Raw genomic sequence first — 27922 nt, forward strand, 5'->3', positions numbered from 1 at the left:
TGCAGGCTAAGCAGCATTCACAGAAATTCAGTCTCTAAAATCCTGTCCAGTGGTATTCCACTCTGGGATTTTTTTCCAGAAGCAAAAAATATTTTCCATCTCACTGTCTCTCTTTTGGCCTTGAACCAGCCTGCTGTTTAAGAGTCAGTTTCGCTTTTGAAGTAGGCTGGTAAGCAAAACTCATTGCTCCTTGCCTTTTTTCAGTCAAATATTTTCACTCTGATTTCTTTTTTAGCTTAATGAGGCTGTTCATAAATCAAAGGCTTCAACTTACTTTGTTATTATATATTTTCAATGCCGTATTTTTTGTTCTCCTCTCCTCCAGGGGGTGGGTTACTCACAGCTCACTGCCAAAGATGGCTCCCGCATCCAATCTGTGCTCAAGTGAATTCTTCAGAGGGAAGAAATACTGAGTTGCTGCCCAGTCTTCCTCCTTCTGTTGCTCATCAACAGCTACAGAGACACTTCTCCTAGTCTCTCCTTCAGTCCCTCATTTGTAAAGGGATCCCAGATCAGGTGATTCAGGCTTTCCTGGAAGCTGCTGGCAGCACCGTGACAAAACCCCGTCTCTCCTCCTACAAAAACATTTTCTAATAACCAAACAGAAAGTTGCCACCAGAAAAACATACTTAGGAAACTGGCTGGGTTAGACTGGCATGTGCACCTACAGCCAATAACAACAACTTTGTCCCTCTGCTACTCCATGCCAGAATATGGTAGTGCCATATGGTATAAATCAGCACATCCCAAACAAGTGGATGTAGCTCTTAATGAATCATGCAAGATTATTATTGGTTACCTAGCATCTACTCCCATTGAAAAATATCCATTATTTGCCTGGCATTGTTCCTCCAAAAGTAAATTAAGAGGTACTAGCAAATAATGAATCAAATAAGGTAATACAGAGCCAAGCCCATCTAATTCATGGACACCAACCTCCTAAACAATGGCTAAAATCATGGAAAAGTTTTATACACACATCTAAAGCTCTAAGTATTAAATCAGAAGAGGCTTGGCTAATCCTATGGGGAACAAAAACAACACATCCTGCCAAATGCATGAATGCTGAAGAGTTTCTCCCACCAGGACAAGACTCTAGCTTGAGCATCTGGAAGTCAATTAATAGATTTTGAAATGAAGTAGGAAGATCAAAGTATAATGAAATAAAATTGGGTTACTTGGTTACAAGAAAAATTTTCTGTGATTGTGGAGAAATTCAATAAATGCAGTTTTTATGGCATACAATTTATACCCCACCATGTATATGTAAGAAGATCTGGCAAATGGCAGAGTACTGAGGTAACCTGCTTCTGATAAAAATTAGTCTAATTATCTTACCATTTTAATTTGTTTTTAATTTTACCTATATTTCATATATGTCCATAGTTTTAAATTGTGCAGTGCTCTGAAAGAAAGAAAGAATTACAGGTCTATTTGAAAGCAAATAACTAGAATTCTGTTTTTTAAAAAACTATACTGAAACAGTAGATTGAGAAACATAGCCAGAAAAGTAAATAAATTAGTTTTACATTGTTTGATAAGAAATGAATTGTTGATTTGCATTGTAATTCACCGAGCTATCCAGCCAGCTTTGTAATTGCTGAGGAACATTAAAAAATCATATCCAAATGAAATTTTGAAGTGTTGTTTATTGTTTTTAATTCTTGCAAGCTGGTAGGGTTTTCCTTCCTCTATTCACTTTCGAAGGCAAAGTTTGGGTACTATTTGTCAACAACTACTGTGTCTGGCTAGGAGGGAAGCTCATCTTCATTTATTTGAAGCTTATGTTTCTAAAATATTTCAAAGAAAAATATTTCTCTACATTACCCATTATTTCAAGACTTGTCATCACTTCCTGCAGATTTCAGGAAATCCATTTGTAAAGATAGTCTGAAATGTGTCAGAGGAAGACAAATCTGGTGCTTATTAAGAGTGGTAACATTTTGGGATGTTTTTAAAGAATGAATTCAAGATCTATGTTGGAGACCAATAGTTCATGTCAATTTTATTGAATTTGACTATGTGGCAATGTAGACATGTGATTGATTTTTCATGCACTTCCTTAGGAACCTCATGGCGCAGTGGTTAAACTATTGTACTGCAGCCAAAACACTGCTCAAAACCCATGTTCAATCCCAAGTAGCTTGCTTGAGGTTCACTCAGCTAGCTGTCCATCCTTCTGAGGTCGGTAAATGGAGTACCTAATTTGCTGGTGGTGGAGGGATGTAATTAAATTGTAAACCATACAGTGATGGTGGTTTGCTGCTTATATACTGCCCTATGATAGTAGGGCTTTTTGCTTTTGCTTTTTTAATATCAGTCTGCTCAAGATGTTGGCAATCTTATGGCGATTTTTCTCCATCAAATTACACAATTAACTGCAGTAGCCACCATCTTTACTCAAACTTCAAAAAATTCAGGGAATTGGCTTTCGACTGAATGACAGACATGCAATTCAGATGGCATAAAATGCAAGAAGAAGCACAGCAACAGACAAAGGATCCCCAGAAACATTAGGAGGCATACGGTGCAATATGGATAAGCCATAAAGCTCAAAATTCACCTACATAAACAGATCTTGCTTCACTCATTCATGCAGATCAAGCGCTACAATTCGATGCATATTTATTCAGAAGTAAATCCCACTGTGTTCAGTGAACTTGCTCCCATATTAGTGTTCATAATATTGAATAGGGGGATTTTTCAGAAGTAGGGAGATTAGGAAACCCTGGGAGTAATGTGATCAAAACTTTTACCACTACTAAGGTGGGACATACAGCAGCTACCACGTTTCACTGAAATCATCCTGGAAAGATGCTTCATAAGGATATAGCATTGCTCTGATGGGATAGTCTACAAAACAAAATGGTATCTATCAGTGGAAATGGTCATTTATCCCCAGGATGGTGTTACAACAATGCTTTCATGATGTTTGCAGTAGGGCTAATATATATATTTGTCCACAAATTTATAGAAGAGTTGTGCACGGTCCTTTCCTGGAAAAGACCCTGATGCTGGGAAGGTGTGAGGGCAAGAGGAGAAGGGGACGACAGAGGATGAGATGGTTGGACAGTGTCATCGAAGCTACCAACATGAATTTGACTTAACTCGGGGGGGCAGCGGAAGACATGAGGGCCTGGCATGCTCTGGTCCATGGGGTCACGAAGAGTCGGACACGGCTTAATGACTAAACAACAACAACAGATCTCAGTCCTATTTGATTCAATTTGTGGTCTGTATCTAAATCAATTTGCAGACCAGTCCTCCACTGACTTGCACTGGAAAAGCAAAACAGTTATAACATTTTAAATGTTTGCTCTGAAGTACAAGATATTTGGTGACATGATACAGTAGAAGCCGAAGAGGGCATTAAATGTGCAACATTTCAGATAAATAGTTTTAAGGGTTTCTATACCAGGCATTTTTATATGTTGCTCCCAGCAAGTCCTGTGATTCCAGCCTCAAATTGCATGCTATGCTTCTCACTTAGCAATGCACAGTTCCTTCCTCCTTTCCATAGCTCTTGTTCACGTAATCCCTCCCCACAGTTGTCCTCTCACTCCCTCACTCCATTTTAAATGTTTTGACATTGAATCAGTATGAATAGGTTGCATTGAGTAAATCCGTCCCCTTCTAACTCTGTTTTTGTGATTCTATGAAATAAATTAGACATCTTTCCAGTGCTGTGCAAGAAATCTGGTAAAACCTAGAGCAGAAAATAGCTCATATCCAGCTCCCTAATTACAAAGCCATTCGTCTTCTTTCCAAAGGAAGTTATCACACTCTTGATTACACAAATTGTTGGCTGGCATGGTTTTGAATTAGAAGTAATGTGGGCAGTGATATCCATTTTTATTGAGGGTTGCTTTACACTCTTCACAATATGCCCAGAGCATAAATTAGCAATCTGTGGCTTGAAAACAATCATAGGTAACATAGTAATTTACATTTATTTTCTGCAATTTATATTCATTCTGCTCCTGGCAATCACATAAAACAGTCACATTGTTTATGTATGATTCAATTATGTCTGTGGTCCACGACTACTTTTGATCTGCTTTCAAAAGCAGTTGATGTTGTTTAGGCTCCTATTGAAGAGAGGTATATTCTGGCAATAGGTGCTACAGTAGCTTGTCTGGCAAAAGGTATACTTTTTAATGTACTTTCCACACAGCAGCTGAAACGTACCAAGAACCATTTAATGATACCACAATATATTGAGAAGGTCCACCCCTGCCCCTGGACCACCTTGTTGCTCTTTAAAAGCTTAGCCTGCCATGGAAAAGGAGATAAAAAAATTTCAATTGTGTGTGTGTGTTGATGTTTTTTACACAGGAATATATTACTTCTCTAGTAGTGATATATGCTCTTTTAAATGGATTAAAGAGTGGTATCTCAGACAATGACCCACAGGGACAATTTAGGATCACAAATTTTGGGTCAAATACAGTGGTGCCTCGACTTACGAACATCCCTAGTTGCGAAAGTTTTGAGATACAAAAAGCTCCAGCCACAAAATATCGCTTTGACTTGCGGCTGGACCTTTGAGTTACGGGGGGGAAAAAAACCCCCACCCGGGGCGGCAGTCTCTTATCTCTTTCTTCCCTCTGATTCTTCTGCCTCCCAAAGTCAAATTAAAATACTCCACAAATTCCCTGAACTTAACGAGTTAGTTATGTTTCCAGAGCCTCATCTCAGCAACGTCTGTTATCAGTAGTTTTTTTTCCTGTCCTATTACTCCTTCAGCAATAATTCACAGAGATGCCTTTTTACTCTGGCTTTGAATCATCTCCCCTTCCCACCCCCTCTGATTATAGTTCAAAATAGTCCAGCACTCTCACACAAGTTAGGATGGGGGTGCGGTGTGTGGGGTGGAGGTGGTGGGAGGATAGAAAGTCTCTTGAAACCCCTATTCTCTGTTCTGTCATCACTTCCTTTTCTTCTAACACAAACATTGGCCATGAAACCTTGAGGAAATTTCTGCATCTGACAACTCAAGCGGTGCTGTCCACAAGGAAGAAGTCAGTTGCTTGTGATGAGAGCCACTTTACTTTTCTTCTGACATTTATTCCACTAGGGAATATCTGATCCTATAATAAAATTGTCATTGACATTTTCAGATGTTGTCATAGATATATTTCATAAAAAACATCCCCTTTAAAAACAAACAAGGTTTTCAGAAATATTCACCAATTGATAGTGGCACAGCTTGCTCTCGCTCCTTTATTTTTTTTAATGGTGATCTGCTCCTCTAGTCAGATGGGCACTTCTTTGATGTATTCTAATGCAGCTCTAGGCTATGTAGGAACGGTGTATTGCTTGACAAAGTTGAGCATCTTATGACTTGATACAGTCTCCTGAGTCTCTTATGACTAGACAAAGTCTCCTGAGATGGTATCATAGATGGGGAGATGTTCTCTGGGAAATTATTCCATCTGCCACAAGGAATTATGCATCAATATTCCAAGCATGTGGCTATGGACAATTATATGAGTCTCCCCTATGAAACCAGTAGCCTGCCAGAAGGATGGGAAGTGGAGTGAAAGGATTTCAGTCACTTTGGAGAATATACTGTATACATATGCTTGTACTGTACCAGCATGAGCTTGTTGTAGCACAGAAAAGCAGCTTCTGCTTTGTTGTGTATGTGGTATAAATAGGAAAACATGTCTATTTGCTACTGTGGGTGTAACACTCTTTATTAGTCTTGGCCATTTAGGCTTGCTATCATTTCACATCACAGGTATAATCTGAGTCCAGTTTAAAGTGATAAAGATACCCTACCCACTGCTTACTTTCTGTGTGGGTTCGGAAGAGGAATCACATATCTAAGATCCGTTGCCTTCTCTGCTTTCGGAATCCCAGTGTTACCTACGGAGGCAACTCCTAGGGCTTATATCACACAATCATCATCAGAGTACAAACTCTTTCTGGTTACTATAGCTATTGTGGCTCATTCTTTATCAGTGAGTCTATATGTTCCATGTTCATGCACAAGAGCCTGATGATGATGACTCCTCCACCTCTGAGATGATCCCTTCTGGGTCAGGTTCTAGTCAGTGAGATAAAGAAATTAGCATGATGCAGAGCATATAGATCAGATAAATATACCGAAGAAACCATCATACGTCACAGTGCATAAGTGCATTCTTAATTTGTTGACTCTTCAAATGTCTACTGGCTAGATAGCTCAGTGAATTGGGTACCTGCTGGCTGTGAAGCCAGAGACTGAGAATTCAATTCCACACCATGCCTTCCAGGAGAAAAGCCAGCTGGTGTGGCCTTGGGCAAGCTGCACAGCCCCAGAAAATGCCCCAGAAATCTGCCTAGGGGAAGCTAGGCAACTTCTGAGACAGGAAATCCTAGAATTCAGAGACCCACATCCCTAATGGCAAACCATTACAGTAATTAGTACTCTGTATCTAAAAACTCCTGGAAAGAGTTGCCATAAGACAGAGTTTACTTGCTGGCACATCATCATAATAGTCAATATCATCATCATCAAATTTCTAATAAATCTTATAAAAACTGACTTCACATATTAATGTTAAAGGCAGAATTATTGCAAACACTAAAAATAAATACTGAATTTTAATTACAAATCAATCAGATTATATCTTATTAACTCTTTTAAACATTTGAACAGAACACTGAAATTTAATAATAGATGAACATATGGGAGATTGAAACTGTTAATATCCTTAAGAGAGCAAGAATCAGTTTAAGGGAGAAGCTCAAAGCAGTTAGTTGTTCTTCCTTGCTTCCATTGTTCAGAATCTTTCTGACTGTAAATACTGAGAAAAACAAGAACAAAAATGTAAACTACAATAGGAAGATATTTTGTCAGGCTATATTAAAACTTTTGAGCTGAGATGTTTATTTTTATTTATTTATTTAAAATATTTTACCCCACCTTTCTTCTTAAAGAGAATCCAAGGTAGCATACATCATTAAAAGACAATATTTAAAGCTAAAAAAAGTGAGTGTAAATATATTTAAAAGGATCAAACAAATAGCACACTAAAAGACAGTAAACAAGTAACAATAATCCACTTAAAAACCCTACTCAGCCAGCCATTCACTAGGGAAAGCCTGCCTGAAGAGAACTTTCTTCACCTGCTTGTAGATGAACAGCAAAGATGGGGCCAGGCCTTAGTCCATATATGAATACACATCCAGTCTGTGTATGTGACAAAATAAATTAATTGGTCATGGGTCATGTATCAGCACATGAGCAGTAATTTCTTACGTTTGAGTGTTTATGTTGCACACAGCTTCCATGGAGATTTGTGACAACCAATTTTACCCAGCATACAACTGATCACATGGCTAGCACCTGCACCTTCAAGTGGTTGACAGCTTGATGGCCCCATTCCTATGTTAAAGAACCATTGTTACTTTGCCTACCATCTGTGCCTTCAGCTGGTCATAAGACCTACTGCCATGGAGTAATGTATAAATATCAAAGAACATAGAATTTATGTTCCTTGTGTCTGAAGAGGAAAAACTCCACACTGAAAGACATATTTTATTTGAGTAGGGCAACCTTTTATAAAATACGTACTCGCAAAGGCTTTCATGGCCAGGATCTAATGGTTGTTGTGGGTTTTTTGGGCTCTTTGGCCGTGTTCTGAAGGTTGTTCTTAATGTTTTGTCTGTGGCCGACATCTTCAGAGGACAGCACTTTTGAAATAGAATTTCATGTCTAGCTTGTTTTAGGGCATGTTCAGCTACTGCAGATTTTTCTGGTTGTTTTAGTCTGCAGTGTGGGGAAACTTTTGAAAGAATACAACCTAAAAACAGTATTCAAGCCCACCACAAAAATACAACAAATGTTACGGTCAGCCAAGGACAGAAGAGACCCTCTCACCACTGCAGGAGTATACCAGATACCTTGCAGTTGTGGCCAGGTATATATTGGAACCACAAAACGAAGCATCCACACCAGAATCAAAGAACATGAGAGACACTGCAGACTAAAACAACCAGAAAAATCTGCAGTAGCTGAACATTCCCTAAAACAAGCTGGGCATGAAATTCTATTTCAAAATACTGAAATACTGGGCAACACCAGCAATCATTATGTCAAACTGCACAGGGAAGCCATTGAAAACCACAAGCACCAGCAGAACTTCAACAAAAAAGAGGAAAGTTTGAAACTCAACAAAAGTTGGCTCCCAGCTCTGAAAAATACAGCATGCAAAAGGTCAACGAACTCTACCCAGCCACAAGGACTGGGGATCACTACACACAAAGACCAGCTAATGACAGCCATCAATCACAGTGACAGATAATCTCTCCTCCAGATCACAACAGTACCACCCACAACAAGACACACTAGTCACCCATCTCCTGAAAAGGACAAAAGCCTATCTCACAGCCATAAATACTGCACTCTCAAGCCAACTACACCAGAGCACAGAGTGCTGTCCTCTGAAGATGCCAGCCACAGAGACTGGAGAAACATTAGGAAGAACAACCTTCAGAACACGGCCAAAGAGCCCGAAAAACCCACAACAACCTTTTATAAAATATTTCTCCTCAACATCTTCTCATATAGATTCCTGTGAGGAAGCAGTAGTTGTCAAAGTGTTCTTGGAGGGTCACCTATGACTGCACTCATTGTGCCATATGGATGGCTGCAATGGTAAAGGTACCATTGGTAGGATACAGAAATAGCCTAGTTGGGACACCAGGCTTTCATAACAATGACTTAAGAATTCATTCTCCCTCAGTCCCCATGTCTGCTTACAAGCATCACATTCGATCACCTTCCAATACCCAACATGTGTTATACGTTTGTGATCTCTTGGTATACCAGCAGTAACTTTGGATATTGAGTGTTTCTCTCAATCTCCTCTTCTCCATGCCCATACTGTGAATGATAAATATAATAACAGAATGTGCATATTTTGTTCCTGCTATGGGAAATTATTTCTTCGGTTAGAGGAATTGATGAGGCAAAAGGTACAAATGTTTGAGAACCACTAGATTAGATGCCTTTGTCAAGAAAGGGCTATTATGGAGGGTGGGGGTGGCATGTAATATCTGATCTCATCTACTTAGATGCATTTTAGCGCTGAGTCCTTGAAAGCAAACTGTAAAGATCTGTGGTGGTAAATGGTATGTATCCCAAAATCAATATATGCGAAACACACTGCACTTACTCCCTCTCTCTCTTGGCTTAGCTGTTGGGAACTGCAAATATACAGGACTATAATTTATTGGCTTTTTAGAAAAAATCAATCAAATTTCCAGGAACTTATTTTAATTTTCTTTCCAGCTGGGCAAACTTCAGCACTGAGAAAAGGCATACATTTCCCACTTATATATTATAAAAGTACTAAATTAAGACTCTCAAAAATCAGTTCACAGCCTCAAATCATTTCAGATGTTTTAAAATCTTGCTCTCAAATATTGTGGGTGGATTACATCAGCCCCCAAATAATGTATTTGGAACTGGAGATGGTAACTCATTAGAGTATATTTCTTTCCTTGTGAGAAAATATACATACATAACCTTTGAAATGCCAAAGACTAATTACATTTATAAATGCTGCAATCATATACATGTCTACACAGAAATAAGTTCCATTGAATCAAATACGGCTTACTCTTCGGCAAGTGAGTAAACCAAAATATAGGTAAATGCTAATTGTAGCTTATGAATATGTATTATACCCAGCTTTGGTGGTGGTGGTGGTGGTGGTGGTGGTAGGAGGAGGAGGTGGTTGTAATATCTATTCAAAGCTGAGATTATAATAGGTGAAATACAACAGAAAGTTGCAACTTGAAGCAGTGAAGATTTGGTGAGTCAACACCAATGGAACACCAAGTTCCTCTGATTCAACTCTAGTTGTGACTTACTACTGGATTTCAGCCCATGTATATTCGAAATTCAACAGTCCATATCTAATGTATTTAGTAACATAGAATAACCCCAGTGAAGAGATTGTGATAGAGTGACTAAGTATATTTCACAACCTGTGCTGTCTGTTGGACTGTAACTCCCCAAATTCCTGTGGCAATGATAGTTCTAATCCAGTACATCTGGGAGGCATGAGGCTAAGGACAGCAGATAGAGGTTAAGATATAGAAAGGGTAAAAGACTGGTGATGCCATTAGAAAGATTTCTTGAAAGCCCTCAGCAAAAAGAGAAAGTAGTGATGCTCTGTAATATTGCTTGACTTCTCTGCTGAGGGTGACAGTTGCTCTTATGCTTTTGACCTGCCTCCAGGTCAGTGCTTGGGAATATTATACATTTTTTTCTTGCATTCACAGATGAGTGAGGCTCATCTTTTAAATCTTTCCTCCAGTATTTCAGTATTTTATTCATATGCACATTTAAGAGTACTAAACATATTTACTCCTAATTTTACACATACTATTAACAGCTCGTCTCTAATATGTATCTTTACAAATTTCCATATTTGAAGGGTTCATTTTTTGAGAAGACATAGATGATGGAATTTAGATTGCTGTAAAGAGGAAGTGGACCTGTCCATGAAAACTCACATTAAAACATAGCAGTAAGTCTTCAAGGTACCACATAATTCTTGGTTTCTTTTTAATTATTTTTCTTCTGCTTTTGCCCCATATGTAAATAAAACACCTTCCCCCAGCACCCATTGTTCTGTTCTCCTCATCTGCCCAGAGAGAAAGCCATTGCCCATTCAGGGGACATGACTCAGAAAACCAGTACTTTGGCCAAATTAAGGTATCACATGAAAATTAAGGCATCATATGAAAAAAATTAAGGTATCACATGAAAAAAAAAATATACAACACCAGAAAAGAATGCTGCAAAGTGAACAAAACAAAAAATGAGGCAATGCTTATAAACAGAATATTAATGCTTTTAAAAACAAACAAACCTTTCTGATCGCGACATTCTGAAATAAAAGCTTCATTGTTTTTTAAGTGGAAGGAAGAGGCGCAAAGCCAGTGGGGAAGCTATCTGTGTGTGCTGCTCAATGCTTATGTCATGGTGAATAAAACATGACCTACATTACATAACTCTATTACACTACTAGAAACATGTACTCATTCTTAGTTACTATGGTGATGTGCATAATAGAAATACATACAGATATGTGATGAAGACAGTAATGTAATTTTCCACACACTCAGATATGTCAGTGATAATATGATCAACTCAGGGAATCTTTCCAGTGTTTATTTTTCAACATCTTACATCAAATGTATTGAATTCTACCAGGTACTCGAGCCCTTCTCAATTCTCTGGCTTTTAATTTTAAAAAAATACAACAAAATGCATTGCAACACAATATAACAAAAATATTCACATTTTTTCTTATTCTATAATTTATATTGTACCAATTAGTGGTGGGTAGCCTGCTCACACTTTTTTTCTTTATTTGTAGTAGATGCATAATTAATATGATTATTGTGATTATTTATTGAGGTAACATTAATTATAAGCCGCCCCGAGTAGACGTCTAGAGGGGTGGGGTAAAAATTGAATAAATAAATAAATAAAATAAAAATATACAATTATTTATAGTGGAAAGCTGAGTTCAGATTAGAGGCTATTGGGCACAGTCTGAAAAAAATAATAGACACTTATCTCCACTGAAATCCATTCCTTTCTAACATAGCCTGAGAAAGTTACTTTTTTGGACTACAGAAAGCCCTGACCAAGAGGCTTCTGTGAATTATAGGTAGAAAATGCAATGCTCACCTGTCTTTGCATCCTAATAACTGGTCTTGTTGTGCTGCAAACTGAAGCAATCTGCTTCATGTCATGTCACACATTCACATCTGAATGGTGCTGTAATAATTAGAAAAAATTAGTTGTGAACTATGTGTGTATTGGGGGAGGGCCCTCACTTTGGCAGACAATTTTTTTCAGCCAGCTGTGGGGCATGAATATCACTGTAAGGGGAAATGGCATGTTTCCTAAGAAATCTCCCCCCCCCCCCCCAAATGTATTCTCTTCCCACCAAAAGCACCCTGTTAGAAATGTTTACAGTGGAAAAGGCAATTAAAGTTAGAGTCCATCTGTTCTCAAACTGAATGCAGGTGATCAGGATGGAAGCAGATTCTCTCAACATTAGCTACCTGAGACCCTTCAGGTTGGAGAGGCTTGGAATGGATGCTGGCTTTTACACATTCCAGGTGTGCCTTCTAGTACTGAACAATAAGCTTCCCTACCAAGTGTTGTAGTTTTAAGTGCTGGCTAAGCAGGCTGGAAGATTCTGGGACTTGTAGTCTATAAAATTTGTCCTCTATACAGGTAACTTCCTCAGACTCTGCTGACTCATGAGATGGCTCATTAGCTCATAAGAAATCACCATTTGATGGGGCAGTCATCTTAATGTGGCTTCAGGGTATAGAACACTGGTTCTTAACCTTGGGTTACTCAGGAGTTTTGGACTACAACTCCCAGAAGCCTTCACCACCAACTGTGCTGGCTGGGGTTTCTGGGAGTTGCAGTTAAAAAAACATCCGCGTAACAAAGATTAAGAACCACTGGTATAGAAGATCGCCTGTCTTTTATTGATAGGACTGATATTGAGCACTGTCCTTCCTTCTTCTGGAGGAGAGATAGGGAAATCAATGTTCACTAATTCTGATACTGTACTTTGTAAACTCCTGTCTTCATGCCAAGTGGTCTCCCAGACCTCCAGATTGAGTAGGCACAAGGGGCTGCAGGAAGAAGGTGGGACTCATGGAACGTGGGATCATTTCCACTCCTCCACTGTCAGGAACATCCCAAATGCGGAAATCTGTTCAGGGGATGACTCCCTTCCACAGAATCAAGCCCAGCATCCAAAGTCTGAAGGAGTGACTCAATCCTTAAATAGCAGCTCAGTCAATCAATCCAAATGTCTATGTTATATAATAGGAAAGACAGAAAGATGGGAAAGTGGTTGGTCCTGCCCAAACTATTTGAAGAGACCTCTTTTTTTTGGCAATGTAGCACTATTATTATATCACAGCAAAAACAGCAGGAAACATAAAGATCATTCATTCATTCATTCATTCACTCATTTCTCTGTTCTGGTAAACTTTCATTGGAGAGCAACATATTTTTCACCTCTGACGAAGTGGGCTGCACTCCAGAAATGATCATTTCAAATACAAGTATGTTAGTTTTTAAAGTGCTGTAACACTTCCTGTTCTTTTTGAAGAAATGGCATTTATTAGATTTATAAAGGAGCTTGCTATATATATATTATGCAGTTATAGGAAATAAACAAACCACACTTTTCTATTTCTGCTCTGGGGAGATAATTGTGTTTCTGCATAATCTGAATTTTGCTTGAGACTGAAGCAGAAAAATCTAGTGCTCTGTGCTTTCTTACTATTTTGCTGACTAAACAGACTTTTAAAAAATCAAATTCTATATACAAAAAATTATCACACTAGTAATTTGGGGCTCTCAGTTCAGTAATTATTTTCTTCATGCTGACAATTTGTGTCAAAATGCATTTTGTTTTTTGAAAACATTCATGCTGTTCTTGCTGATGTAAAACCAAAATGTGGTGCTGTGTCATGCTCTGTTTCAAACACCATGGATTCACTTGGATTGTCAACTTAATTTTTGTTGATTAATTGACATGATTTGGCTAACTGACTAAATAATTAGTTTAAAAAGGAAAGTGCTTCCATGCACCCTAGAATTCCCACGCACAAAATTATCACTGGATGTCTGGCTGGATCACTGGAGAAGCAGATTAGGACTGAAGAGCATTTTTGGGTTGGTTGGGGTGTTGATGTCTGAGATCATTACAGAACAGCAAGGAGAAGAGAGTTGGAGGGAAAGGGAAAATGTTATGCATGGTTGAGGTCTAAGTAAAGCTGCAATTTGCCACAAGGGAGACATCTTTCTTTCTCAGTATACATTACACCTGTTTTGCTGAACTGAGGAGAGTGCAAAGTACTTCACAGGTGTTCTTTTATAATAAGATTCCTGTCTCACACACCCAGCAATTTTCATAGCCTCATAATTTGTCAGCATTGATTTAGTTCTTTTTATTGAAAAGAAGAGTACTCCCAGTTCTCAAGGTAGGTGACAAAAGGCTTAAATGCAAATATAAATATCTCCTTGTAATTAAACTTGAGTTCCTATAAAACTAATGAAGGGAGTGAAGATGACAGAAGGCACAAACCCAGGATGAAGCCTGAAGGAAGAATGCGTGGCTGCAGGGTGTCATAAATAGAGGGTCTCCTTGCGAGTAAGTGGGCCCTTTCTCTCAGAGAGATCCAAGGCCACACCATGCAGCTGCCGGAACACCCGCAGAAATGTGCCAGATAGAGCTTCACAACCACAGCCAAAAAACACCCACCAATTGGCAACACAAGCTGCTGAAAGCAAGCTTCCTGCCTTGTTCTGGGTTTCCTGGACTTTGTCTGACTATTTGGACTACTTCTTGGACTATAATTACTGTGTTGCCTTGCCTGGTTGCCTGTTGTATTGAGCGCTCTAGCACAAAACCTAGAGCAGGACACCAACACACCTTGATTTTGTAAGAAAAGGGAGCACTCCTGCTGTTCTTCTTCAGGCACTACAATGTCTTTGGGCAGCTGAATGTGAGAACAGGGGAAACCATCCTCTGGACTCAGATATGGTTTCCACACACCCCAGGTTTGTAGCATGAGATGGATTGTTTGGAGGATTTAGGAAGAAATTCAAATGAAAAATGAATGACAAGTTGATAGCCTTGTCAGCTGCCAGTTATTTTCGGTATGCATTTCTTGCATAGCTAACATAAAGGATGAAAAAGTAAATTCAGAGTTAGGGTGGAAAATGACCCATGAAATTGTTGCCTATTTTTTCATTAATGATATTATAAAAAGGCAGCAAATTGTTAGATAGTTAATTTGCTCTTCTATGGTATGTGCCATCAAGTCAGTTCTGACTTATGATGACCCTAGTAAGGTTTCCAAATTAACTGAGATATTTAAGGGGTGGTTTTACTATAGCCATCTCATCCCCATGAGTTTCTGTGGCCAAACAATTCAAACTCAGATCTCCTGAGTACCACTCCAGCACTCTATTCACTACACTACACTACCTCTCAGTGTTGCATAAATTTGCTCTTATTGTTCTCCCAGTGTGTAAATGCTATGCTTTTAATAGTGCTTCTGGGACTGAGACTAGAAATGAGATTGATGTGACAACCATATGATTCTTTTTGCACTGAAGCAATTTATGGATAGTGGAGCGATGTCCATGAATCTCTCTGACAGTGGCTCGGGCATGCAGCACGATTAATCAAATAAAGAAGATCTACAGCAGCATCAAGTGCATATGATGCTTATACTTTAACTAGTTAAAGTTGTTAAGTGCTAATAGAGCATGGGAGACTGCTGAATTCAATTAGATCTCTAAATATTATTATGGGCAGTACTAGAAGTAAGTAAGTAAGCTCCTTGAAGACATGTTTTCATATATGTTGCATGAAGACATGATTCTGCTTTTTGAAGATGGAAGGCTGCCTATGTACTTAGGTGTGGCAATATCATACATGCACAAACAAGTATTTTCTACTGTGCTTCAATAGGCTGGAACCAGCTCTGTGTGCAATTTAAAGCACAGACTGGATCTACATCCGTGTCTCTACACATTCTCTGGGTTCCAGATCTTATAGGGAAACGTTATGCATAAATCATACTCCTTGCCTAGAGGAAGACATCTCCAGCAAATGAAGACATGTTAGAGGGGCATGGCAAAGAAGCATGCTACTGCTGTGTAGATCATCTTTGTGTTACCTTGTGTATTTATTGTGCAGTTATTTCACGAGAAGCTGAATTTGCACCTCAGCATCTCAGTAAATGCTGATACCATACTTCTTCTAGAAGCAATGGGAAAAAACAGTGGTGAGCTTGCTTCAATCCACATTTGGCAAATTATTCTCTCTTTTTTTAATGAGTCATTTGGGAAGACAGCATGGCTTTATTTGCATCTCTGACATCTAAGGCATGTAGCACTGAAAGGGATGCCTGGAGGGATGGCAAGGTAAGAGGAATACCTGACAATCAGCCTGTATTAACAGCTACAGTAGAGATTAGAAGAAGAAGATGATAGATTAGAAGAAGAAGATGATGATGATTTGTTATTTCTCAGATGCTTTTTTCAACAAAAGACTAGGTTTCTTAATGGAGAAATATATGAGGAAAAAAAACATTAAAACAATAATATAAAGCAACACCTCTTCCAAGAACTAATCGCAGGGCTAGTCATTTGGCCTTAGACCAGTATTTCATAATCAACCAATCACAGCTCATCAAATGGGTTGTCGGAAGGACAGGGGAATGCATCTTTGAAAACAATGCCTGCAGGTTTAACCTAAAATCAAAGAAAGTATTTTTCCCCTTTAGTAATATTATTTTTTCACATTTGTAAAATTAATGCAGATTTAATATATTAATCAGCTGACTGAGATTCATAAGATTAATGGGAGACATAGAAAGAACTTCCCTAAGAATGTGGACATATTCAGCAACTCCCTGGGCAATTAGAGCACCTTTTGGCTGATCCTTCCACTCCAGAAGCATGAAGGCGATGTGATACAAACAGCATTGTAAGACTAATCTTTTAAATTTCTTTTCTTATTCCAGTGGCAATCCCAATAAAGAACACTGCCCTGTATCTAAATAGACTCCTTGGTTCACTATAGGTTTAAATGTAAGTTGTAAAAACTGAAAAGGCATGCTGTGGGATTTCTCTCATTAGCGTGAGCCATCTCCATGCATGACACACACAAGGAGGGTTTCCACACAAGGTAAGGAGCAGGGCCATATTACTGGGTAGGATTGTGCATGTGAGTTAGACATGCCTTCTGATGTCTCTCCACCGAGCATAAACATCAATAACATTTGAATAGCTGGCTATACACAAGAGCTAGTTTGACTGAATGACAATGGAGGTAGAGCCATCAGAATAGTTCTGATCCTTGTTCTCTTTTGTGTAAAACCTTCCCTGTATGTTTTATACAAAGGAGAGGTAGCCACATAGTTACCATTTGGGGCAGCAAGTAGAGTTTTAGGATAATGCCTCCTTCTGGCCCGAGAACCCAACCCAGCAGGGATGAACAAGCACTGATACATCAGTTGGAAGTTAAAAAGCATCAGTGCACATAATAAGCAACCTGAACAAATTGGAAGGAATGTAATAGACAGAAAGATAATCAGGTAATGTTTCTTTAGTGACCATTTAGTGATATGTTAATTGCTCTTCTTCTTCCTTCTTGTCATTTCCCTTTGTTTGATGGAAATCTTTATATTTGTCAGATCAGTTTTTAGGAACTATTGGATTTACCTTGCAGTCTTATGCATGCTTATATGGGAATAAGTTCTATTAGACAAAGAGGGATTTATTTCTCTATCGGATTGAAAGGATCACATGGCCTATGCTCCACAATCGCTATCAGCACACCTGCACACTTGGAAACCCAATCCAGGAATTTCTGTAAGGATGCTTATAAATTATTCCCACACTATCTTTGAATTGTTATCCTGAACTAAAAAAGTAAGAATTTAAAAAAAAAACTAGATAAATTTCCAAGGAATTGCACTATTTAATATACATAAGCTCAGCATTAATCCACTTCTCTTTGCCAGCATAAATAGCTGCATAACAGACTTTGCTGTTTTTAATTTGACCATGAGTCAAACTGAGCATAAGTATAGCTTGTTAAAGCTTCTTTTTGGTCTACAACTTCCCACATCCCCATACCAGCAGGGCCACTCCTTATTGCTCCTGAAATTCTAGAACTTGTAGGCCAAAGAAGTTACATTTTCGAACTCTATAGTCACAAAGCCTAGTATATTTCTTTCAGGCTTGAAGGCTTTATAGAAGTCGCAACTCAAACCTTCTGTTTCACTGGCAGCTGAAACTTTTTTTCTGATCCAACAGCTATAAATACTCAACTCCCAAACATACTGCACCAGAGCACAGAGTGCTACTCCTGTCCTCTGAAGATGCCGGCCACGAAGACTGGTGAAACGTTAGGAAGAACAACCTTCAGAACACGGCCAAAGAGCCCAAAAAACCTACAACGACCATTTCTTCTCATTATTTGAAGAGACAAAAACAGCTCTTTAAAGCCACAGGATTAATTCATAGGCAACCTTTAATATTTTACGGCCCATACTGGATCACTTTTAAGGGGCACGGGGACAGTATGTTGGTGTTTACATAATAGCTTGTTGTAGCACATTGATTCATAAATTACTTATAGACAAAAGTAACTAAATGGGTAATGGAGTCTGTGACGATCGGCCCCGCGTCACTCCTGTCACTCGTCCAGATCTCATTTGCATGAGCCTATGGGAGGAGTGGAGAGGTGGAGTCGGTGAATACAAGAAGGTGTGGCAGAGTGAGAGCGGCAGTTGGAGAGAATGGAAGATAGCAGTTGGAGAGAAGATCAAGAGAGACAGAGAGAGAGTCAAAGATATAATAAGACGAGAGATAGAGATAAGCAGGTACAGATAAACAGATACATAGATAGAGCAGGTGGTGGCAAAAGATATATGATACTGGGTTTATTGTATGCAATGAATGAATAACATCTGTGATTCCAATAAAATGTAATACACTTCACTACATCAATTCTGTTGGCAGCAAGTGTCTGAACAAAGTCTTCTACGTTGTGGATAACAGAAATCCACTGGTGGCAATGAGAAAGAGAAGTAGCTTCTCAATTGATATCTGCTGGTGAGAGGACGGTGTGAGCCTTTGTTTGAGGAAGCAAGGGTCACGTGGTAAAAGTCACAGAGTCACATTGAGAATCAGCCAAACACATGGAATTCTAGTTATTTTATGTTAAAGCAAAGCTTTAGATTTTTTGTCAACTGTTAAAAACATGGTTTTTCAGACAGACCTTTCAGGACCTTTAACATCCTAATACAGTGGTGCTTCTGACACTTATATTATCAATCCTGACACCTTTCTTTTTTATCATTATAGTTATTGTTAGTCAAATTCTCTTGGTGTGTTTGCATTTAATTTTGATTTATTCTATTTGTTTTTGTTTTAATTGTTGTTTAATGATATGTGGTTCAATTGTGTAAACTGCCCAGAGTGGCCCTGAATTGAATAAATAAATACATATATACTATATATATATAGTTGGTGCTCATCTCTGTTTCCAAGCCGTAGAGCCAGCATTTGTCTGAAGACAGCTTCCGTGGTCATGTGGCCAGCGCGACTAGACATGGAATGCCGTTACCTTCCCACCATGGTGGTACCTATTTATCTACTTGCATTTTTACATGCTTTTTTATTATACTTTATACTCCATGGTATATATACTTATAAATATATGTAAATGTTAAAGTATATAAACCACCGGAACTGATTAATCGGTTTTCAATGCATTCCTATGGGAAATTTTACGTCAACTTACGAAAATTTCGAGTTACAGCCACCATTCTTAATTTTGTAAGTCGAGGCACCACTGTACTTCTCAGAATCTCTAGCCATAGTCTGTACTTGTTCTTCAGAACAGTAACTTTTCCTACCTCTTGGACTTCGTTCAAAAGAATCCAGATTGAGTTCTTCCACCCTTCACTATATGTTTCTGTTTTGTTTTGTGTTTGGTGCTATGCATCTAACATAGTGTTTACCCTCCCTCCTTATTAGACCGAACGTAGCCTATAAGATATATATGTGCCCTACCTGTTTTGCTGTGAATAACCAAGGCTCAGTACCTTAAGCTCATCAAAACCATTCAGTTCTTATATTAAGTTAAAATAGGGTAAGACAAAAGGATTTTCTTTTTACTTCACAATACGGCATGTCCACAAACTGTGGCATTTCAAAAGTATTTCTTTTAGATCCTAGGACAATATTCAGAGAAATGAACTTGTCTTTCAACTAGGTGTTTACATTTTGCCTGCTAATGGAGACTACATTCATAATTGCCTTTTTAACGAGACAAAAAGTTTTTTTAATTACTTAGACCCATTTGATCCTGAGAAGAATGCTCACATTTAAATGGCAACACACTGTTTGACTATCAAAAAGTTCTTTCAGTGTAACAAAAATTAACTGACTTTGACATGTAAAATTTCAGAAAAATAGCATTGTCTTTCTGCATTGGATGCAGCCTATTATTTATTATTAATTGAACACTACACTAAATAATTAGCTAGATATCATTTATCAGGTTAACCTGGCCCTCTCACACACTGCATGCAATAGAGAATATTAAAGACTGTGGCCTGTGAGAAAACTGCAGCCAAGGTGTTCCAAGGATAAAACTACACACCATTATCATTTGAACCCCCAAATGAACTCAGACCATATCATTTCAGAGATGCTTCTAAGGCTACGAAGCTCTGCACCTTTACCTGGCAGTAAGTTTCACTGAGCTCAGTGGGGTTAGGTTCTGAGTAAGGTTTCCGGGCAAGAAAGGAGGGAGGAGGGACGGAACACCTTTTAAACAGAACACCTTTAACAGCATTGCCTCATAAGCATCTTTCTCTAACGGCCCAAACAGCTGTGCTGAGAGATGCATATATGGAGTTAGTATGCCTAATTTTTCCCCTGGTCACCACTGGACATTTTCCTCCTAAAACTGGTAACAGGTTTGCTGGTGATAGACTCCATGGTTTGAGATGACAGTATTCAAACCACCCACCACCCTTTCTGTGCAGCATTATCTCCATCCTGTTTGAGTCACTGCACAACTGCTATTTATATTATAAGAACTAGATATGCTAATTCTATTTGGAATGTTCAGATCACATCTACAACCTAAGTTTAGAAGAAATGTTGCCTTCTTAAGAAACCTTGGAATGTGAAGGCAGGCTTTGAGGTGGTGGCACTTGTCTTTCTCCTTCTTTTCTGATTCCAATAGGGAACTATTAATTGTTCCAGTATCTTGCTTGAAATTGAGGTTCCCAGAATGCCTACCAACCTCCAACCAGCAGATAATTTAAAGCACATGTTTTTCACCCCCTTGTTAAAATTTATTTTAAAATTTAGGTTGTAAGCATTTAAGGGCAGTGCCATTTCCTTCTTCCTTTTCGTACAGATGTTTTGCCTTCAAACAAATGAAAGAATAAATTGAAAGAATAAATAAACTGAAAGGAATTATCATTTCAGATAAACAAATGCAATAAATAGTGATTAATTATGAAATTGCAATTTTGCAGATCTTTGTCAGCAGAGATGAACATTGCTGGCATTCTTCCGTAGAGAACTGCTTCATTTATAAATTTTAAAAAATGTTCTCCTTATATGATACAGTCATTTAACCCAAACATTCTAACTAAAATTGTAATTGTAAAAGAAGACAATGAGAACGAGATAATGGAGAACGAGGAGGAGGTGGATTGCAACAATGATGGTTATTAGTTCTTAAAATGAAAATCAGCATATAATAGACCAGTAAATATGCATGTTTCATTGACCAGAATCTGCAAAACATTCTCAGCAGTTACTATGTACTAGTCTCCAGAGCAATTGCCAGTTCAATGTGACTTTCACATCAGATTATGTTACCTTAACAGGTTGTGATGTGCACACACTGCACAAGAAAACTTAAGAGAATGAGACACATCTCTCCAGGCCATGTGATATTTACAGTGTACTTCCAGAGAAAGCAATGCTTCTGTGAATCCTGCTAGAAATATAACAAAACCTTGAAATTGTAGTGAAGCAAATGAAATCAAAATGTTCAAGTAGCCATGGAAAAGATCCATTATCTACTAAGGGTCGCTGTAATAATTCATTGGAAATCATTCCCTGGAATGCACTAAGGCAGAAAAATCACTCATTTTACTCTTTCCCATGTGATGGAAATATAGAAATATATCTCTATACCCTTCATTAGAGGAATCTTATATGCAGATGTAGTCAATCCTTCACGAGAAGAAGGTCATTGCTCTTTAGGAGCAGGTGTCTTGTCTTCCTGCTATTTATCTTGAAGCAATTTAGCATCTATTTTATATTACTTTAAGTCTTACTAAAGCACCTAGAACACTAATATGCTATACATAAAACACAGCACAAACTTTGCTCACAAGCTTAAAATCACAAGATGAGGATGATTATGATGATGGTGTTAATTTTAGAACTGTGCAGCTGAAAGGGACCCTTCAGATCATTGTGTCCAATCCCTGCCATGGAGGCACAATGGAGAATCGGATTCCCTACTTCTGCAGCCAGATACTGTACCTAGATCATTGAGCTATCCAGAAGTTCTATGTAATACACTGCACAGACAAAGGAAGGAAGGAAGGAAGGAAGGAAGGAAGGAAGGAAGGAAGGAAGGAAGGAAGGAAGGAAGGAAGGAAGGAAGGAAGGAAGGAAGGAAGGAAGGAAGGAAGGAAGGAAGGAAGGAAGGAAGGAAGGAAGGAAGGAAGGAAGGAAGGAAGGAAGGAAGGAAGGAAGGAAGGAAGGAAGGAAGGAAGGAAGGAAGGAAGGAAGGAAGGAAGGAGAAATTGGGTCATGAAGTTCATGAAAGGGAAAGATAAAGGTTCCCCTTGACAATAAGGTCCAGTCGTGTCCGACTCTAGGGGCTGGTGCTCATCTTGGTTTGTAAGCCAAAGAGCTGGCATTGTCCGTAGACACTTTCCATGATCATGTGGCTGGTATGTCATGAAGTTACATGATAAACAGCTAAGTGAAATGACCACTGAAATCCTTAGTTGTGAGAAAGAAGGTGCCAAAGTCAGTTCCTTCTGGAGCTGGTAAAATGGTTTTTGCTGTTTCTATGTAGTGGAGACTGGTGAAACTGTTTACCAGCTATGTCACTTTATTATTCAATCTTCAGTGAATTATTTATTAAATCCATCATTAAATAATATTTGGTAATATTTCTTTTTATCCTGCTATCACTTGTCAGTTCTCACAACTCTGCTCTGCATTCAGGCAACAGGATCCTAGTCTTTGCTTTATTTCTGCTTGAAATGCATGAGGCACAAATTTAAAAATCATATTAATAATAAATTAATGATTTTGACTGATTGGCCTGCATTTTTAAAAAACATGGGCAGGTGTAACTAAACCAAATGTATAAGGTTAAACTATCTCTTCCTGTCAGTCAGTATTATTTCAAAGTATGACCATATGCTTATCCCATGAAAGAACATTAGGGGTTTGTTGTGTTTGTTTTTGAGGGGTTGGGACTAAAACTAATACCCTCAATTACAATTAGAGCTGCAGAATAATATCAAAATCTGTTAATAAATTGAATTGAATGCATTTAGAGTGGTGTTTCTTAAAGCATTGAACACACACACACACACACACAGAGAGAGAGAGAGAGAGAGAGAGAGAGAGAGAGAGAGAGAGAGAGAGAGAGAGAGAGAGAAACTCCCAGGTCTGCACACTCATTGGTCTTGCTTATTTGGTCTTCTACAGATGACCACTATGTCCAGCTTTGATCCATATGACTCCACATATCTATTCAATAAGTCTTGCTCAGCCATTCTGGTCCAACCAAGGGAATGGGAGGTTTTGTTAGAAGGCAGATTTCTGCAATCAAATCATATTCAAAAATGTTATATGAATTTCAGGGCCAAATCTCAGTGTAGACCACTGTATCAGTTGATGATTCATTCAATGAAATGAGATACTTTTCCCTCTTCAGTGAGGTGAGCTGTCAACAAATGTACACTGAAAAATTCTTTAATACTCAATTACTGAGTTGAAAGGTCTGTTATATGAATTGGTAGCTAGGGACCTTTTTCAAAGCTGTATTTTTAAATAAAAATTAGCACTTTTATTGTCTATTACAATAATGAGTACTTAGGGACTTCTAAACCGTCAACTAAAACTGTTGCCAATGGAACACATTAAGCCTAATGTTGAAGATTTCTTCATGACAATATTTTAATGGAAATTTTGTGGGTTTTAGACTTAGCAAATTGACTAAGACTTCCAATATTTAATCATGCTTTGAGATGCCTGAAGTTACACTGGATAGAAAGAGACACATTTGCTAAATGTAGTTGCAATTTTTCTTTTGTCCAAACATCCATACATTAAGATCTTGGGCTGCATCCAAAGACAAGCCAGAAAAATAAATTCTGGACAGAATCTGTAGGTTATGCCTAGTGGTTCTGCTCCATCAATGTTCAATAATAAATTGCTACCAGTTAAGAAGACAGCATTGATTTTGCTCATCAAACAGCAGTCACATGACTTAGCATGTGATTAAAACTTAATAGAATGCTATCCTCTGGAGCTGTTCTGCAAACTATCACACCTCAGATATTTAAAGATTTTACAGAGCACAGACTTAGCACAAGTTGAGAAGTTGTGCAAGAACGTGTGCATGAAAGTGTATGACAGTCCTTGTGTTAATACAGCTGTTGAGGCCACACAAGGCCACACACCTTTTGCAAAAATGAAGAACTGGATTGACTTTGTTTTGGTCATGCAAGAACATTCTGCTACACTGGATATTCATGGAAGAGGCCTGAACAGAAATAAAGAAGCACAGAAAGCCATACTAAGAGCTTTAAATAATGTAACAGCCAAAACTACTGAGGAATTATTCAACGGTGATGACTGAAACCCTCTTAGTGCTTAAGATTTGGGGACAGGTGCCTCTGTCCCACTTTTCTACCTGTTATCCGTCTTGACTCTCGCTTTTGCTGCCTTGCCTCAGGATCTGTGCTCTCCCCTTGGTAAAGAAGCTCCAGCTACAGCAGGCATGACATTTACACAAAGGGCTGACTTTCTGTAAAGATGTCTAGACTGCATATAGGATGATAATAAGGATAGTTAGTTAGCAGGCAAGTGGTGATGGGGATGGAGGTGGGCAGTGGTGGTGGTGGTGGAGCAGAGCAAGGTGGCGGTGGTGGTAGCAACTGCCGTAGTCAGCTGAAGCATAAATTGCAGGGAGGTGGTGGGATATGGTGTGACAGGGATGAAGGAGAGATTGCTGTGAGAGGGCTCTCCAGGGGCCAAGAGTCTTCCAATTTGCCACTCTACGCACCCGACTAGTTGAGGTAGCCACTTTCAAGGGAGAAGGGAGCTTATGCTGTTTCCCGCCTCTCCACATTCAGCCAACAAAATACTGGCCAATATTGTTTTCTCCAGCCTCCAGTGTTTGTTCTTATATCCACATGCCCCATTGTATGCAGTTGGCACTTACTTTGCAGAAGAGATGTATAGAATTATTCTGTTAATACCTTATTTAGAATTGAAGGGTTTCTTTTAAGGAACATGGTTAAAAATTCAGTTCATGAAAAATGTGCTTGAACTGTCTTCCCCCGCAAAGGAATTGCATTGCTTCTTATTTGTACAAAAGTGGGTCGTTCAGAAAGAATACATTTCTATAAATTATGTCTTAACTGAACATATTTACATAGTAATTAAATTTAAACAACTCTACTAATTCGTGGAAGATCAGAGGTCTAAAAGATGAAAGTATGAGACTTTATGTAAGATTTTGTAGTGCTAAGTAACAGTAATGGGCAAATGATAACAGTCACAGACTTGCCTAGAGTTTTTTCAGCTATGTAGAAAATCAAAGCAAACAAATAACAAAGCCAAGTTAAATAGGATAAATAATTTTCTCTTTTTTTACAGATATATCGGTCCATATAGCATCATATGCCTTTCTGGGATTTCCAAAATTGTTGTTTGGAGGGTTCCCATCCAGGGTTCCAGCTAGCCAACCCTGTATTTTCCCAAGTTATCTAATCAAATTTTCCCTCTCTCACCCACTTCTTATTTTTTATTTCCCCCTCCCAGCATTCAGTATTCTATGGTTATCACACCTACTTGTTTCTCACTTTCCTCAATAGTTCTAGGATTTTCCCACTTAAAGCCACCTTGTGCTTTTTACAGATCTTGTCCATAGATTGTGCCATTTTGGTTCCACAAGCATCAACGTCCAGAAATGGGTTCATTGTTTGGGTATAGGTGACAGGACATGAGACAATAGCAACTGTTGTGCTATTTAGAGGAATTTGGAATTATATATTAAGCGCCATTCTGCTCCCATTTGCATTTAGACAAAAAGATTTAGAGACTGGATTTTTGGATTTTGGAAATGTGTTTTGTTTCCCTTTCACTATGATCTGGCATTCTTTGGATGTCTTCTGTGCCAGTATGCCTCTCTCTTTATTCTCTGCCTTGCCTTCTGCATAGATTTATACATTGTAGGTAAGAATAGTGTGGCTGGCTGCTCTGAAGACCTCTTCTGTTGCAGCCTCTTTTTTTCCTGTATCACTTGACCACCTGTTTACTGAAGTTGCAGTGTATCAGTAAACCTGACTTTGAAGTCTGACAAATGCATCAGCAGGATTCATTGGGGTATACTTAAAAATGCCCCACCCAAACACAAAAAGATAATTTATTCCCATCACCAGGACACAGTGTCCTGATTTGCTTTTGAGCCTAAAGCATTCAGCTGGATAGGCTCCCTGGAAGCAATTTTTACATTTGAAAAAGATACATCCCTCCACTAGCCCACAGCTAAGATTGCTGAGTCTCTGTGATGTTTCTCCCCCAGCCCAAAAGAAAGTTTGTGTTAAAAAAGTCCTATTTGGACCCCACAATACTGAATAATTGCCACTCAGTATCTAATATCCCATTCTTAGGAACAGTGCTAGAGTGAGTAGTGGCTCCTCAGCTCCGGAGGTTTCTGATGAGACAGATTATCTAGATCCATTTCAGTCTGGCTTCAGACCTGGTTATAGGACAGAGACAGCTTTGGTCGCCTTGGTAGATGACCTGCACCAGGAACTGGATAGGGGGAGCGTGTCTATTGCGATCCCCTCTGAAGTCCCTATCCCCCCTAGACCTTCATGAGGTTCTTGCTATTCTTTCTTCTTCGCTGCCACCAGATATTAATGCTTTAATATCAATTAAGTATTGAGATGCGTGTGCTGTCAGAACATAAGTCTTTTATTTAATCAGGGAAGTTAATAATCAATAGATACTCATGGGGCAGATTACAGGTTGCCAGTCACTTATATTTGAATCGGTTAAGCTATTGCTTCAAATATCTTTTAACCCTCTGCTTCAATCTACACTCTTACAGTTCTATAACTCATTCTTCTATCACTTTTAAGCCTCACACAGTCTCAGTCTCTCTCTCTCTCTCTCTCCCTCAGACTTCATCCACCAGCCTTATTATTGTCCTCCCTCCCCCCTTGGATCCGCCTTCCATTCACTCATTGGCTCCTGCGTCAATGTTCTGTGGTGACGGGCAGGTGAGGCCAGGGCTGTTCACTACAGTGTCCCTTTTGGTTCTGCCGGACCTCTCAGCGGCTTTCGATATTATTGATCACAGTATCCTCCTAACCCACCTGTCTGGAATGGGATTTGGGGGCACTGTTTTATAGTGGCTCCAGTCCTTCAGACTTTGGAACTCCCTTCACCAGGAGGCCAGATTGGCCCCATCTTTGCTGTCTTTCCGCAAATAGGCAAGAAGACGTTTCTCTTCAAAGAAGTCTTCCTTCAGTAACTGGCTACATGTGTGAGATTTTTTTAAAAAAACATGGATTGTTACACATCACTGTTTTAACTGGATTCTTAGTACTATTTGTGTTTTCCATTTTTCTATTTTGCATTTCTCAGAGAGGCATTTTTTAAAATTGTATACTTATTGTTCTTAGCTTTAATACTGCCTTTTAACAATGTAAGGTGCCTCTTTACTTATTGCTCTTAGCTTTAAATAGTATATTTTAATGATGTTAACAACCATTGTATAACCAATGTTATCAGCATTAAATATTGTCTTTTAATGTTGTAAGCCGCCTTGGGTCCTTTTCAAGGAGAAAGGCGGGGTAAAAATAAATAAATAAATAAATAAATAAATAAATAAATAAATAAATAAATAAATAAATAAATAAACAAATAAATAAACAAATAAATAAACAAATAAATAAACAAATAAATAAACAAATAAATAAATAAATACTTTCCATGATCCCTTCCCACATTCTCTCCTGATTTTCTCTCTACACTCCCTCAGAATCTGCA

The 27922-nt window shown here is 38.6% G+C and overlaps 1 long non-coding RNA gene across 1 annotated transcript in view; it reads right to left on the reverse strand.

Moving 5' to 3' along the window:
• Positions 1–27922, reverse strand: part of LOC144588557 (uncharacterized) — a 57119-nt gene extending 29197 nt beyond the window's left edge. The window contains exon 1 of the long non-coding RNA XR_013544169.1: positions 275–27922. This is a non-coding gene — a long non-coding RNA (uncharacterized LOC144588557). The remainder of the gene's footprint in view (positions 1–274) is intronic.

The sequence above is a fragment of the Pogona vitticeps genome, chromosome 4 (assembly GCF_051106095.1).
Source record: "Pogona vitticeps strain Pit_001003342236 chromosome 4, PviZW2.1, whole genome shotgun sequence".
NCBI classification, from domain to species: Eukaryota; Metazoa; Chordata; class Lepidosauria; order Squamata; family Agamidae; genus Pogona; species Pogona vitticeps.